The sequence below is a fragment of the Plodia interpunctella genome, chromosome 2, assembly GCF_027563975.2.
Source record: "Plodia interpunctella isolate USDA-ARS_2022_Savannah chromosome 2, ilPloInte3.2, whole genome shotgun sequence".
Taxonomy (NCBI): domain Eukaryota; kingdom Metazoa; phylum Arthropoda; class Insecta; order Lepidoptera; family Pyralidae; genus Plodia; species Plodia interpunctella.
In genome coordinates this window covers 11267751-11283325 of record NC_071295.1, presented here as the reverse complement: position 1 = coordinate 11283325, position 15575 = coordinate 11267751, and the positions used below count along the sequence as shown (strand labels likewise).

The window sequence follows — 15575 nt, the reverse complement described above, 5'->3', positions numbered from 1 at the left end:
TATATTGCCTACGTGACCGATTATAACTACCCAATATATTGCAACTGAAACAAAATATTGTAACTGGCCTAAGTGTGGAGATATTCAAGAAAAATATATATAAAGGATCTCTATACGATCTACAGTTTTCAATAAATGTAATAATAACTGAAGTTACATATTTTTTATAATATAGTTCAACCATATTACAGTTTTCATAGCGTTACATTTTTATTTCATTGGATAGTTATGAAGCTAGTTGTTGAAATGAAAACAGGAACATCATCTCAAGAACCTCAAGTGGCTGATAGTGCGTGATGGGTCCGATCAGACAGCTGAGTAAAAACCTCGTGATCACTTATCATACGAATATTTTGGTGTTTCTGCGTTATTTTTAGATCGTGTACTATTTATGTCGCCCTTGAATGAACCGTTGTATCTGTTTGTATATTTCCTCTTTCAAATCTGTTAACAATAGTGTAGAGATTAGATCTAACGTTGTCTGTAGTGTTATTGAAATAGCAATTAAGTTTTATGACTCTATTACGGCCATTTTCAATAAAATTTCGGTCAATGACAGCTGTTTCAGTGAATGTAGGAAGTAAATTGTTAAAAATTTTTTCGTCTTACCGCTCTGGGATCACAAGAACGGTTATGTTTACCTGTAAACAAATAAAAACATTATCAAATACTGTTGGCGCAATAAAAAGTGTAAGTAACCTACTTATAGCAATATTTACATACGCCTCGCGTTGCTTTGAACTGGTTTACGTTATCTAGGAGTTACATTCTTGATCACCACTAACATTCTATGAGGACAAAACACGTATGTGTGCCGATAACCTCATAAAGGAGGAACATACTCAATGTATTTTTATGTAAAACAATTTTGAAAAGAAAATAAATTATTATTGTAAATAATAAATTTCTTCAGTTGTTGTATTTTAGAAAACCTATACTTGCAACGTAAAGTAGAAATAAATTAATATTAAGTATATACGTATCGAATGTAGTACGCGCCCGCTAAATCTGTTATAAGTTCTCATGTAGATGTATTTTGTAGATTATGATGATAACATTTCTAAACATAACAAAAACTGAACTGAAATGGTACTGGCCTTATTATAAAACGTAATCGTAAAACTTATAACAGCTATTAACGTTTAGCATTTTACGTTGTCCTATTACAAAATGAATATGACAATACCAAAGTACCTATTATAAATTCGAGATATGATTTGAAATAGAAAATGAAAAAAAAAAGTCAAAGTTGCATTTTCTTAATTTATTGGTCGAAGTTCAGTCACGATTTTTACGAATGATGCAAATAATACATGCAACAATCGGAAATTATTTGTTTATGCGGCAAACGGAACTATAAAATTACTGAGTGTAGATTACCAAAATTTTATGACTCAACAAATCGTTTCTTTAAAAAATATTATATTATATATCAATATTATAATCCTTGTGCCAATCAAATTCACGACATTTTTCTAAATAAAAGATGCGCCTATATTTTTGCTGTCAATTCAATTAGGTTTTGGATCGCCTTATTTGAGTTGTTTACCATCCTATTTACCACATGTACAATATCTACGTTGGTACGATCTTAGCTTTTCAATCGTGCTTTTTGATTTGATGAGAATCGATGCCAGTTCCGATTCTTGATTCCAGTCATGTGTAGTGCAGTGCTTAACACACTGTCCCCGATGCGAGCGAAACGAATGCGACCCGCAACGGTACCTCCTTATAATGAATACTCATATTGTTTCCTATATGGCTAGAGTGTCGTTTGGAATCTATCGTTAACTTTACATTTTATTTTAGGTATCTTCTGTAAGGAGTTCCAATTCCTTGAAAGTCTCACTCATTGCACGTGTTACAAAGGAACCGGTAAGATCATTGCTGCAAAATTTTGCTTTTGAAGGTTTTAAAATCAAAACAAGGTATAGTAACTTTGTTATCCTTTACATCCACGTCATAACACCGACAAGAGCATAGAGCTCTTCCTATGAAGACATATCGGCCTCTATTTACAATCAGCAGCACATCCCTACTCAAATTCATTGCAGATTCGCCTCTATTACGGAAGTTTAAAAATCCTTGTTTTTTAAAGCATCATGACAACGACGGCCTACTATACAACAAATGACATAAGTATACGAGTATCTAGTTTGACCGTTAATCTGAACAGATTTATTTTTCAACCAAGACACACAGATAGACACACCACTCGATAATGCGAAAAATTTGTTCGAGGAAAAAGCCCACAAACGGACTATCGATATCAGTAAATCGGTGACTGTAAACACTGTATGCCAATTGCAAAAATTTCAGAGATCGTAACAAAATAGATTTGATACGCACATGTGACATCTATAGAAAGGACCATTTAGATCGAGTTTACTAGGCCAAATCTGTTCAATGAGGACAACCACCTTTGCGTGGGATTCCGTACACAATATACCTAATTTTGCAAAGAATTGAATCCGTCATTGCTGAGAACAAATGGTGGTCTGTAATATTGTATCGTATCATACCTAAAAAGTAGGCCTTGTTAATCCTTCAACCAGATTCATATACACATATTGTGTAAGTTAGAATACACGTGCAATTACAATCAACCACAGAATTAAATATAAATAGGAAACGTTTTGTTAATATTCCATTGATTTATAACAAATTTGATGCAGTTGATGCATTTTTATGGATATCCATCGATCGATCGATAAGTACCTAACATTTTTATCGTCTCTAAGCTGATAACAACAACTAAATTCAAAAGTGATATTATGAATGAAGTAAGCAAACTTTGTTAGTTTTAAATATTCAAGAAGAAAAAGCCTGTCAGTACAAAAGTTTTGTTTACAAACCGTCCTGGTCATTGAAAACCCATTTGATTGTTTCAATAATTCATAGATTCCACACCTGTCGCCGATCTTACTCATGAATGGGCATCGCATCTATACCAAATGCTCGTCACATCATCATACAATGCGTGATGCGTGACAGCATATGGATACGTAAGTCGTGAGCTGCATGTAGTGAAAATACACATATGTGTTGCTAGGCGAATAGTAATTAATTCAAATATGAACCACAAATAAAAACAGAATATTAATAAAATTCCCCTTCGAACGCATATGGAGAAGAACCTTGCAGCATTTTTTTTCAAAAAATATTAATTTATATCGAGATACCAAATTTTTCAAGATGGGATATCAACTACAAACTTTATGAGTAGTAGGTAAATAAAATAATACAGAATACAGCAATAACGCAAAGGAATTCGTAATAGCCAACAATTACTGTACAGTTAAATAGTTTCTACTGGATTAAGTTGAGGAATGCAGTGCTATAAAATATTAAATAAATACAAATAAGGAAGCTGAACGAGAAATGAAGAAACAAGCGGGTGCACTACAGCTATGATTGATGTGACGTCCAAAAAATTCCAGTATAACTCTTACGGAGGTGGGCTTTAACAAGGAAGTTCATGTTTAAGTATACGCAGTGGTCGCTATGAAAGTTTAAATGCAAGAACATCCTGCTAATAAAAATGATTATATTGTCCAGATCGTTGATGTAAATATTCGCAATGGCCATCAATCATGTTTAATAAAACAGCTATGTTTTATGTAGTAATAAACTGATTTAATCTCAGCGACTAAAATTGGTAAAATATTGAAATCACTTTCTGATCAACAAAAGCTATGAGAAAAAGCAATAAGGAAATAAAGTAGGTACATGGAATGTTTTTGTTCTTTTCTCCTGTTGAAATAAAAAGAGATTCAGTAGTTATGCCAGACAGCTACTAATCAGCCTCGGGAACGCCCGTCATCCGTGACGCGCATGCGTGAGAACTGCATCATTTAGCTGGTTTGCTGACTCCGTAACAATTATATTTTCTAATTAGCCTTTGAAACAACCATTAGAGTTAGATTGTTTCATTTCTCTTGGCTTTTTAGCTTTTAAAACACGTGTTTTCATAAAATGTAGAATAGTCTCGAATTCTTTGTTACGTTTTTAATTCTTTTTCTTTAGTTCTTAGTGTAAACAATGTTTAAAATATTGTTTTACATGCGTTACATTATGAGACATTTCTCCTAAGATTTTTACCTAATGCAAGATTACATTAACTTAGAAAAACTTGTCCTAAACAAAGCACTTAAAATCCGTATTATTGTCTTTTTTATCGTCCTTTGTCTAACATTGTTCGCACATAAAGTCACAAATGTGTTATTAATGTGATTTTAATTCATCCATTGTCAATTGTAATACTTAGATCCTCTTGTTTTGAGATCGTTAACTAAGCGTTGTTAATCCTTTTTTTGTTGAACATACATATATTATCACACAAATTAGGGCTATAAAAAAATTTGTATTCATACTTAAGAGAAAAATCCGCATAGTGGACATATCATTCGGTCGGATTTGAAAAGTCTTAATCTTGATCCTGCTAATGTGTTTGATTGCTATATTATCAAGTCCCAATAACCCGATTTTTGGTGCAATTTCATAAAGCAATACATGGAATAACACGTCAGCAGTTACTATATTTAACACAGAATGTTCTGGCAATGCCCTGAAGCATAGCCAGAGCATTCACATAGTTAAACTTGGGGAGCTACTATGAAACATAAAACACGTAACACGTAGGACGCAGGTATACATTACATCCACACGTTCTATCTTTTTGTTACGCGATGCGTACACGATATGGGAAAAAGAGACAGCATGTGGACGTTTTTTATGTAGGCCATATAATGCAAGTGTTTCTCACGGCTTTGAGTCAAAGACACAAAAGTACACAACAGTTCCTGTACGAATGGTAACTTTAATAATTACAATTATGAGCAAATATAATCAGAGGCTCCACTGGAATCCAACTCTTCAAGTCGAACAATAACTGCTTGGACAATAGAAACTCCCGTGTGAAAGTCAACAACGTATTGGTCTTATTGAATTTCTATGAATTGTGTTTTGATCCTTGTATAGTTTCATTCATTATGTTTAACACATGAAACATAAATTCTTTCCCTCTAACATTTTTTATTGGTGGATTTAGGATTAGTTCAATAGTTGACATGAATTAGGGAGACTGAAAAAGAGGCTATAATATTTGTATAAAAGAAACTTTGAAGATAGATGAATTCAATGCTAAGAAAAAATTAACAAGCATTACGATGGGATGGATAGTGTTAGGGATTATATAATGAATGTGTTAGATGTGGACACGAGACAGACAAGAACCTATGACTGGAGATACATTAACGTAAATGATAAGTTTTTCTTTGTACCTAAGTACTTCTAAAATAACCTAAATAAGTAATACTAGTTTAAGTGGCAAGTTGAAGCAGGAACTAACCCACGAAATCATCACTAAATTGCTTTGTTTACAATACTCATTCATAAGAATTAAAATGTGGAATTATCCAAATTCCTTGTAAATGACCGCGACCCACTTTTCAATTTAATTACCGAGAAATTTTTGATTTATACGACTTTGTTTTATTGTTGTGCTAATTTTTCTCTTCGGAAATTATATTGACATTATCACAATCAAACTTTTTCCTCGTATGTACAACAGTTAAAGCGAATTTATACCTAATAGGCCTAAATATTTCTAGAATATTATTATAGTGATTTTTCTAAATATCTAAACTACGTGGAACATTTCAATGCATTTAGCCGTTTCGATAACTGTTGATATAAGGCAAATCTTAAAGTGGGGACAACAAATTAGTTATATTTCTTAAACCATGACCCTTTAATTCTGAGAATCTCACTAGTACGTATTTAGGATACCCTTAATGACACATAATGTATCTGTTGTTAGGTGCATACTCCAACATCTGATCAATTACGTTCGGCCTATTGTTATCATAGTTTGAACAACGTCAAACTTTTTTTCTTTGTATGCAAGTATTCAGTAGTGAGATCACATCACAGTGAGACTTTTCTATCTCATTTTTTATGATACCATACATGCCTTGAAAAGAATTATTAATAGGTAAGGTGACTTTATTTCCTTCGACCTCCCCACAGGATGTTTAACCCCCCAAGGTATTAATATTGTGTACAGGATACCGCAAATTGTCTACGATTACACACTATAGCACCCAGAGACCTTCATTTAGAGATGTTGCGTTGACAAGCCACTCTGATGAGCTCATCTTTGCAAAAAATGTCGTCACCGGTTTTAAAACGAGCAGCAATCGCTAATAAGTGAAGTGTTTACCATAAATTAATATGCTACGGATGGATAATGATATTTTACAAAAGAAATCACACTAATACGTTTGTTTATGGTTAAACATTTTGATTTATGTAATTAGTTAACGCAATATACACTGGTCTCCGTCGATGATTTCGTTCACACAGTAACTACTTTCTAAGTTTCAAATGTAGCACGTAATAGTAAAAAGAATTAATTTTAATAAATTTAATTATGATTCGATTCATTCCCTTATTCATCTACACTTATATGCCTACCTGCTGTTATTCATATCTACCAATTTGACAAATAATACAATTCGCAAACCCACGCTGCACTAATTAGGAACTTGATTCAATTTAAATTAGACGTCCAAAAAAATCAGGTTAATTATTGCTCCAAAACCGAAACGATTTAGGAAATATGATACATAGGGTATGGTAATAGAGGTTATTTGGGTTTGTAGAAGAAGCTTGTTCAAAATACATCCCACGTCCGCAGATTATGACAAATATACAGGACGAAGGCGGCGGCCGGACATCATGCGCATGATTACAATTTATGTTAGAAGTTATAAAGCTGGGACACACTTAATGAGGTTATCAATTTCTATTCTGCTGTTGAAATGATAATCTGAAAATGTCTGGCTACAACAAAATAGTTCAACTATAGACATCAAAACGTTCACTTCACATGACGAAACTTTTCAAATACGGTATAATTAATTAATATTGGTAACAGTCTCTAAACCACATAGCCTCTAACAATTTAAAACTGACCGTGGTCAAAATTTAGCCAAGAATTTTTTATCATATTGGAAGGCAAATTGCGTCACCTACTCCCGGCTTTATTCACGTAGGCACCCAAATGTCATTATCTTTATGAGCCAATAATAATAATAATAATCATTCCAATTGGAGAAGAAGGTTACTATTCTGAAGTAGGTAGATCGATGAATGTTATGATATTTAGCCTTTGAAAGAGTGATTTATAGTTATAATGATTAAGAACATTCCACGAAATTATACTTACTTGAACAACAAAATTATGATTTACCATAATAAAATTAGCATTAACACCAAGAGCATCAATACAATAGTGTGCATTTACAGCATATTTTAAAATTTTCTCATTATTAGAATCATCTTGCACCCAGCGCTTTTTCTTGACATTAACAAAGCCATCAAACACGTAAAAGCTAGGCGTCCTATAATAATAAATCCAAGCAAAATCTGTTTTCCTCAAGATATTGCGTCACGCAGGAGTTTAGAGGACATTGATACGTGACCTTAAAAAGATATAATATTTGCAAACCGCTCACTAAGCACTGCTAATCTACGCGGAAACCTCATAACATGATTATGGTCGCTAGATTTTATCATTTACATATAGAGATAGGTGAAAAGCAAAAGATTTTACTGAAATGAATCCTAGCAATAAAAATACAGAAAATCTATCTACTTATGTTGTAATTTAAAAAACTGAAATACTACAAGCTCCCTAGATAACAAAACAGAAGTAATGTGTAAAATAAAGTAAAAAAAGAAGACAACAATAAGTTTTTAGTCGTCATGAAGGAGGTATATCTAAAATGGGATTCGAATAATCCAATAGAATCGTAGTTAAATGAGACCAACCTAAAAAAATGTAGTGCTATTGGTGACAGCACCGTTAATCTTGACCACGACTGGGTGGAAGAACCGAAGCAAAAAAAATTGAAACAAACCACATTGCGGTCAAAATGATGCCATGATAGGATTTAAATTCGACTAGTCTAAAAATGCACCATGTACATTGTGTGTGTTAAAATTACTTTTCAGATACCAATATCGTAATGTTTGTTACTTTTTTTTTGCACTATCAATGACTGGAGTTTTATTATGTACCTATACGTACTGATTATTGTTGCTGAAGTTCTGTAGAATCATCGGATGCATTTTTCTTTGCCATTAGATAGTAATTTTAATTACCTTTCTCAAGTTCGAAACGATTGTCTCAAAATATTCTGTTATGTATCTATCATCGTAGCTGCATTCGACCGATTAGATGCGGTGCCGCTTTGTTAGTAGCTGTAATAGATTTTTTTTGTTTGTTTTACATTGTTATCTAAGTAGTTGTAACATTTACAATGTACAATGTATTTATTTCATAATTCAGTTGAGATTCCGATCTTATTACTAGTTCATGACTAAAATATAACTTTTTCATTATTCGTTTTCATATGCTAACCATTTGTCCAGATCTGCGGAGCACTGTCCATCAGTAAATATTATATAATTTGAGAAATTTTTAATAACAGCCATGCTAGAAGAAATCACACACGGCTTATCATCGCCTGCACACGCGTGCTGCATACTTTGTGCTGTTTAAAATTTTAATATTTTCTAGAAGCCCAGTAGCAATTTGCACCATACCGTTAACAGTTCGAGTCAATGCAATTCAGGCTCAAGATCAAATGCGAATGGAACCATTATCTCAATGTATCTGGAGCAAGATTGAATTGTTTTATAATCGCAAAAACTGGACGGTCATTAAGATTGATGTTGAAATTTTATTAGAGAACTGACACGAGGTTGTATGGTGGTTACAGCTGTTTTAAGTGAACCAATATGTAATTTAGCTACTATTATCTCATCATTGTAACTTGATGAAGTTACTATTTCATAAAAGTAGTAAGGAGACGCTTGAAGTAGAATGAAGTCTAGCAGTGGATTTATTGTGTTGACTGTTGTTATTTAATAATGAAGTTATACTCATCATTAAGAATGTAATAGAGTAGCTGTCTGTCCAAATTATAAATCAAGATCTAGGTTAAAAATTAAGTAGAAAGTCTAATAAAACAGAAAAATCACTCGTCAATGCAAGTGAAAGGAAATTAGTCGTTTAAATATCGTGTGGTAGTAGTTAAAGTGGCTACTAACGATTTAAAAATTGTAGCAACAACGACAACAACCATTAACAACGTTTACGATGTTGCTAGATTTTCTTCAGAACATCTTAAAAAGAGAGAAAGCAAAAGCGATAAAAATAAAACTACAAAATTCATTTTGAAAGAAGACTTCGTAGGTGCTGTGGAGACTGTCATTAAGTTTTTATCTTAACCTTTCTTTGCCTAGGTTTCTCCCAAACCAATAATAATCACAGGACAGTGTGAAATTAGGACAGGGGACGATAGACAAAGACAATAAATTGATATAAAGGAACAAGAAGAACAGTTCAAAATTCCATCTCTATCTTCGTATAGAAAAACTATATCAATAAAAGTAAGCGTTGGACTATGACCGTCAAAATCGCTGTACATGCGGTAATTAATACATTGTGCAATCAATAAGACCATTACATTGCCGTTCATTAAAGCTACCAATGAATAATCATGTAACCCGACCGTTTCATATTCTCTTTCGTATATTATAGAAATAGTCACGAATTTTGCTTTTGAGATGGTTTTAATTTTAAAAGTTGAGATACCCTAGTGAAAAAAAAAATTATAATCTATTATAGTCAAATGTACTGAATTCATATTCGAAGCTTTCGTTCTTCCAGTTCATTACAAACATGCGAAAGCGCACTCTACTGCAGAAAAGGAAAGCTATGTTTCCTCTATAGTCAATAATGACTCAATCCAATCGAATCCTACTCGATCATTACATAACACTTTCTTTAATGATGCCCATTCATGCTTGCTCGTGGTTATGTATGTCTGATTTATCAACCGTTAGGTGATTGATCACGATTGGATGTACAATGATACAGTACAACGGAATGTTTTCTTAAAAGACGTCATAATATATTTGACGACGTCGGTGGCGCAGTGGTACGGTTCTAGCCACTGAACCGAGAGGTCCCGGGTTGGATCCCCGGTCGGGTCATGATGGAAAATGATCTTTTTCTGATTGGCCCGGGTCTTGGATGTTTATCTATATATGTATTTGTTATAAAATATAGTATCGTTGAGTTAGTATCCCATAACACAAGTCCTCGAACTTACTTTGGGACTAGCTCAATCTGTGTGATTTGTCCTAATATATTTATATTTATTTATTTTATTTAATATATAATACGGTACTAAATGGGATAGAATCATTTGGGTGAAATTTCTTGATGAAAATGTAACTTTATTTTATTTTCAATGAAGTAATAGAAAGTGAAGAATAAAAACTATGTCAATTTAAATAATGTGATAAAATTATTCAGGACAGGAAATTTATATACCAATTTAAAAAATCTGTTATTAGTAAAGATAGCAAATGAAACAATATGTTAGGTACTTAAATAGGATGAAATTTTGATTGCACATTTTAAATTAACAAAGACAATTTAACACAGAAATAAAACTTTAGACTATTAGATTTTGCGAGAACGAAAAGAAACAATATGTCAGTTAGTTATTCTTACCTAATTATGACGACACCATTTTCAAAATCCGATATAAATACATTGTTTACAGTCGCGTCATTAACATAGATTTCTTCAAATTATTAACTCCCATACAACAAATGGCGTCTCGCATGTGAGGTAAAAGTCCTCAGTTCAACAAGGTCGACTTTCTCCCATCAAGGCTACCCGACACCGACCATGCATGTTATGCCACCAGCCAGTGTGACAACGGAAACTTCATTCACAGATTTTCGTCCTGGCTGGTGGAATTCTTCAATGAAAAAAAAAGTGTGCAAAAGTTCTGTAATTGGAACGCGGAATTTTTGAATTAATAACATAATACAGGCATAAATGTATGTTAAGTTTTAATTATGGCCACATAGAGTTAATTACAATTATCTGAGATTTTCTTTTGATTTTCTGAGAATAGAATATGCAGCAACTAAATTCAGTAACTTCCAAATCTAGATTATTTTGAGTAGTAGCTCAAAATAATATAGATATAACACGATAACACTATGATAAGACGAAAAGGGTTTACACAGTTTACGATGGAACGACGAAAAGACGAAAAGGGTTTAACAATTTTCTTAACGAATTTTCAAGGTAACCGACTCTGTCAAAATTGTTGTTCTAATTACTGGTATACAAGACCTCTCAGGCCAACAAACATGTTTGCATTTCGACAAAACCAATTGCATCTTAATGCTCAAATATAAAGGTCATATTGAAACAACTTCTGTTAAAACAACCGCAAAAGGCGTGGCATTTACTGTTGAAATTATGTGTTGGGTTTAAAGTCTGTCGACACCATTACTCTTGGTGATTGCTCTTTATGCTAATGAAAACATACTTGACTAATATTCACCTTGGTTAGTTAAAAAGGTGTGACATCTTTTGAGTCTTATATTTTGAAATTGTCAATGAAGGATAGAAAATATTTGTGTTAATTCTTCATTGTCGAGCTTTCGCTTCACTTACCAGCGCTAGCGAAATTTTCTACATTTTCTTTATATGAATCGTAATATTTTTTTTTTTTAAATAAGTAGGTGACTATATTATGTTCTGGATACGTCAGCAATTGTGTGTGTTCTTTTTAAAAGTCATTTTGGTTCATGATGAGTAGTGGAATTCTAGTGATCTATCATCTTTATTTGTACAAAATAAATAAATAACTTTCCCTTACGTAAACAGATATTTAATTATTATAAAAGACACTCATTAAATCGACACTGAAGACACCCCGGAAGGTCGCATACAGTCATTATCAAATAATATTGACAATAACGCGCAAATGTTTCACAAACATCTAGACAATAACGCATTATCTCATACAATAACAGCCATTGTCGATGGTCATTTCGATGAATGTTAGAATTTACAAATAGTGGTGTTTGGCGGTATTGCTTGAACCCTAGTTTACGTAATCTTTTCATACGCAGAATGACGTAGAGCTACCACTGCCGCCCGTGTGAAGACCAAAAGATTCGAAAGGACCAATTAACACTACTATCAACTTCGATTGTTAAAATATTTTGTGGTCTACAAATGCTATTACGGAAACCCTGAGAACTTCAAGAATCGCTCCTTCATCTGCTTGTCATTGATTTTCTCTGAAGAGTGACTAGTTAGAACTTTAGCAATCGCATACAACAATTGTTTCTCTTGACCTAAACTGATCAGAGAGAGAGTCAGGACTAGGTACTGTTCCAAATCCTGTTATTACTGTTCAAAGTCATGCATAATTTGCATATTGTCGCGAGTATAAGTTACATCATTGGGATCAAGACTAAAGATGTTACGATGTATAGGAAAGCTATTTTAAATCAAAAGTAAATTTTGTGTTAGTTATCATCAGATCTAGAGTAAATAGGGAAAATGCTGCTGCACTGTAATCTACTGAATATATAGGTAGTAAACGCATATTTACATTTTATTCTACCGTCCACGCTACTTCGAAGCCCGTTACATCGGAACGAGACTCGTAACGGGACCTCCGATATGTTGATCTGCAGGACTGGTTCGCTACGGGTCACAAGGTCTCCGAGACTCTAATTGAATTATCACTGCTGGCTGCCGGCTGGTGTTGGAAACTTGCCACTTGATCTTGCTATTACTGTATTCCTAACTAAAGCTATTGTAAAGCAAAATTGGTAGACTGGGTAAAATTATTTATCTTGAGCCTTTGCGAAATGTGAGTAATTTTGTCGACTTTGGTGACTGTAAAGATGTATATGTTATTTTAACAGAGGTTAAAATCAAAACTTACTTTGGGTCCCGGCCATATTAATTTATTTATTCAAACTTTATTTACCAATATTGGTACAATGGGCGGACTTAACGCTAAAAGCATTCTCTACCAGTCAACCTTCGGGAAAAACAGAAAGAATAAAGCGATAGTTATCAAATTAATTAATTATTTAATTAATTATAAATTAACAATTAATCTCTACGTTATTCACTTTATTTTTGTTCCATCAACGTATTACGAAAACGATAACAAAAAAAAAAATAGGTAAATATAAATAAAATTTCAGGAAAAAAACAAAAATGAACTTTAGAAGATTTTCAAGTACCAGTCGAACAGATTTCTCATTTTCCCATAAAATCTATTTTTAAGTCATAATATGTCTTCAGACAGGATTCTTCAATTGATAGACACACTTCCATATGTAGCGGAAGCCAGGTGATTATGCTCGACCACCACAAAGGGAAGATCTTCCCGCCAGACTCGGTGTTGCGCCCGGGGAACCGCACGGCTCCGACGGTGTCATGTCGGAGGTTGTATATATGCTTCCAACGTGGTAGATGTCGCCACACATAGATAGATCTCGCTCATACATTTTGCAAATAATCCATATACATGGGTTTCCTGCGTTTTTCCAACACTTTTGTTGACCATACTAAACATCAAAATCGCCATTTTGCTATAGCTTATATTTCATGTTCATAATGCACGTAGACCACCGTAGCAGCCGACGACGTGCATTACAGCACAAATGCGGAATCGACAACGCTAACGGGGCACGAATTGGCCGTGTCGCTTGCGCCGGCGCCGGTAAACGATCGTGTCCCACAGTCTGAGAGATATAACACGAAGCGACGGATTTTTTTATAAGTAGTCATGAAGCCACGGAAATTATGATGCACGGGTAATTGCGCATTGTATTCCATTATGATATTGTCCTTTACAAAACTAAAACAGGTATTGAAAGTAGCTAACGTAAATCGACAATGACAATAATTACAGACAAATATAGCTTCATATTACATTGAAAATTGAACAAAAAAAGGGTAAAATTGTAGAGTACGGCTATCATCTTGCTATTTTTTCTTATTGCTTTATCATCTTGCTCTTTACAAAGGGTCCGCGATAATTTGAGAAATTGAGATAGATTCGTCGAAAAGGCCGGTTTGCTCAAGAAAACCAGTCGACGGAATTCAGCCTCAAGGCTGACGCATGAAAGTACCACGATTGCTTTTACCGATAGTCATATCTGTATATCTAAAGCAATCTAGAGTAACTCCACTTGATTATACTCATATATTTATATTACGAAACCGGCTTCTGTTTGCGGGATTTCCATTCTTATTTTGCTCTAAAGTTTACCTAACATTACCTATAGAATTATTAAAAATATCGTAAATTCTTTTACAATGGAATTCAAGGGAAATCGATGACTAAGTAGGTCCGCTTGCTTACTTTTTCTCCTATTGTAATATACATTATTGTACATGTATTACAATGCTTTAATACGATGGGATGTAGACCAGTCTCTAGCAATTCAGAAACTGGACGGGACATTTTGCTAAAGGACATTTTTCCAAGTAATCCTAACTCCCACCATATTTGCTTTGTTTTTAGAGTTCCATATTTCAAAAGGTAAAAAAGGATCACTTCGTTGTTCGGCTGTCTGTCCATTCGTCAAGTCATTTTTAAGTACATAACAAATAAATATTTTTAAGGTACCCTCGGGCGCAAACGCAACTCGCATTTGCTTCTTCTTCTCAATATCCATAATAGGTACTCATAATTAATGGCTGCCAAAAACACTATACTTGTTTGATTTCCTTTAACACTTTTCAATTGTTTCTAGGTATATACTGTCTCCACACTGCAGTATGCTAAACAACTTGTTTATCTTACCATTCAAAAGTGTTAACGTGCCACTTCGAAATTTACAATGTCGTCAAGCACTTTTACTCCGAGAATTTAAGGTTCAACCAAACAAAAAATAATAAACAGGGACTTGCGAATTCGTTGAAAGTTATTAATAAGAATATTGTGTTCATTATCATAAATAAAATACCTATCTATAGCAATATACAATGGACCAAAAAAAAGTATTGAGAGGATAGATTTAAAATTATGTTGCAGGCGTTTGATAAGATTTGTCTGTAGACATGTTAAATCCTTATGTATATAGATAAAGCTTCTTATATTTAGCAATGCAATAAGTAAGAAATGAATGATGGAATCAAATAAGATATATCAAATCCCCGCTATACACAAACCGAATCTCTTCTAATGAAAAAATATCTCGCTCCATCATCCATTGTCTTTAATGATCCATCAGTTAGCAATGTTAAAAATGCGACCGCAGCAATGTATATCGATATGAATGCCATAACTTTTGCTCATTTGGAGATAAGCACGAAAATAGCGGGACTTGGTACGGAAAACGTGACATTTCGCTGGCCGCCGCTGGCCGCCGCTGGCCTTGGGCCAGTCAAGTTTGAACCACGCCCAAGAGACGTGAGGCTCATACAATTTGTAAGTACCGTCGACTACAAATCAAGTTACTCTGTGTTGACCTCTATGTGATTGTAACACCGCCTTTAATAAGAACTTTAGCAGATTAATTTCCTGAGTGTAACTGCTCGTAGTTCATGTTGCGACATTTCCCTCACCGTCCAATATGAACTTCCTTCGCGGCAGGTTGTTAATGATTTGGTAAGTAATTTTTGTGTCAAGGAAGAACGCACCTACTAACCTCAT

At 33.8% G+C, this 15575-nt stretch overlaps 1 protein-coding gene across 1 annotated transcript in view; it reads right to left on the bottom strand.

Annotated features, from left to right (window-relative positions):
* The window catches only part of conu (conundrum), a 60311-nt gene that overhangs the window by 24403 nt on the left and 20333 nt on the right, over window positions 1-15575 (bottom strand). The window lies entirely within an intron of this gene.